General features: G+C 48.4%; 1 protein-coding gene across 3 annotated transcripts in view; it reads left to right on the top strand.

Annotated features, from left to right (window-relative positions):
* Positions 1-1,951, top strand: part of Vash2 (vasohibin 2) — a 33,684-nt gene that overhangs the window by 1,620 nt on the left and 30,113 nt on the right. The gene's annotated exons all lie outside the window — the stretch shown is intronic.

Below are 1,951 nucleotides of genomic sequence, written 5' to 3'. Positions count from 1 at the left end.
CCTCTGAAACTTACAGAGAACAGTGACCTGTCTCTTACCAGCTTATCTGGCACCAAGGAAGCGTTTGGCTGTGGCTTAAAGGGCCTTTCCAGGACACAGGATGAATTAGTCTCCGGGGTAAAGGGAGACACCAAGCGAAGCTCTCTTTTTACTCTGGAGAGCAGCCAGGGAGCGATTGGGCTCAGTGGCCAAGGATATGGTTACAGAGAGATATGTCCCCTGGTGGGAGTGTCGTATTATATAAAATGAAAGCCTGGTGTGGGGCCATGAAGATGGCTTCCCTGGGCCCTAGGGACCCTGTTTGCTGAGCAGGACTCCTGAGAAGATGCAGGCAGTCCAGGTCCTGCCTGCCGACAGCTGAGCATGCAAGCCTGCAGGCCAGAGGGCTGTGTGTGCCCTTGGGGTAGTGGAGGAGGCTCTCTGCTTCCTGCTTCATCATGTTTTATTACTCTGCTAGGCAGGGAGTTTTATTCTGTCCAAAGGTTAGGAGCTTGCCTGTGCTAGAAGCTTGTCTGTGGGAGCATCCGCAGTGATGATCTCTGCTCTCCAACATGGGAAGCCCCGGCTCTGACTTCAGCATCTTTCTCTGCTTGCCATAAGCCACCAGAGTCCTTAGACATGGGAGAGTTGGGCAGAGGGAGCAGAGACTGGATGCCACGGTCTCGAGCTGGCTTTGTGAATCCTGCATCGGATCACTGTGCCTTCATCCTTATCCCAGTTCCATGTGCCGGAGGCCCTTCTCCGTGTGACAAGCATTTGATCTTTCTATTGGTGAAGATGTCTCTCAAGTCCTCCTGAGAGCGAGGCAGGGGTGTGACTGAGACAGTGGGACTCTGCCTCTGTTCTCTGTGTCCGCTTCTTCCTTCTCTCTCTCCTCTTTCTTCCTACCCATTCCTTCTTTTCCTCTTTCTCCTCTTCTTTCCCTTCCTTTTCCCTTTCTTCATCTTTCTTTTCCTCCTCTTTTTTTCATATCTGTCTGTTCTTTCTAGGACTGTGGCTGGTTTGCCACAGATGCAGTATTCTAAGTGTCTACGAGGCAGTTTAGAACGTAGGTTCCCAGTCCCGGAAAATATTCCCACTCCCGGGAAATATTCCCACTCTCGGAAAATATCCCTTGCTGCTTCCAGGATTGTGGCTGAGTGCTTCCTTTTTATAAAAGAATATTCCGGTCAGGAATGGCGGTGAATGCCTGTACTCTCAGCACTCAGGAAGGAGAGAGAGGCAAGAAGATTATAAATTCAAGGCTAACTTGGGCCCCACAGTGAGTTCAAAGGCAGCCCAGAATGTGTAGTGAGACTTTGTTTCAAAAAAGAAAAAGGCCATTCCTTTTTCTTACATGTATCTTGTTGTATGTTCATGTATCTTGTATGTTCATTGTAACCAAGAGCCTCGGACAGTTGCTGATAAGTCAGGACACTCTCAGCCCAGTGCAGGCAACATGCCCGCTTTAATTTTGTTGTTTTTGTTTTGTTTGTTTGTTTTCTGAGGCAGGGTGTCTCATTCAAGCCTTTGGTTGTCCTGAAACGGGCAATGTAGATGCTGCTGGCCTCTAACTCATAGATATCGCCTGTCTCTTCCTCCTGCCTGGTCCACTTCATTTATTTTTAAAAAATTTGAAGATTTATTTTATGTGTATGGATGTTTTGATGGCATCTATGTCTGTGCACCACGTGCATGAGTATCCACAAAGAAGGTGTTGGATCCTCTAGAACAGGAGTTAGAGATAGTTGTGAGTCTCTGTGGGCACTGGGAATTGAACCCAGTCCTCTGCAAGAACAACCAGTGCTCTTTACCACTGAGCCATCTCTCCAATCCCGATTTTGTTCTTTGGCAGGGTCTTGGTTATAGCTGAGGCTCGCTCGCCCTCATTATATCTGAGGCTAGCTCTCAAATTTATGATCCTCTTGCTTCAGCATTGGGAATTCTGGGCTTATAGCAAGCCCCCCCCCCC

The sequence above is a fragment of the Mastomys coucha genome, unplaced genomic scaffold, assembly GCF_008632895.1.
Source record: "Mastomys coucha isolate ucsf_1 unplaced genomic scaffold, UCSF_Mcou_1 pScaffold1, whole genome shotgun sequence".
Taxonomy (NCBI): Eukaryota; Metazoa; Chordata; class Mammalia; order Rodentia; family Muridae; genus Mastomys; species Mastomys coucha.
Note: the sequence above shows the minus strand (reverse complement) of the source record. Positions and strands in the feature narration are given on the sequence as shown.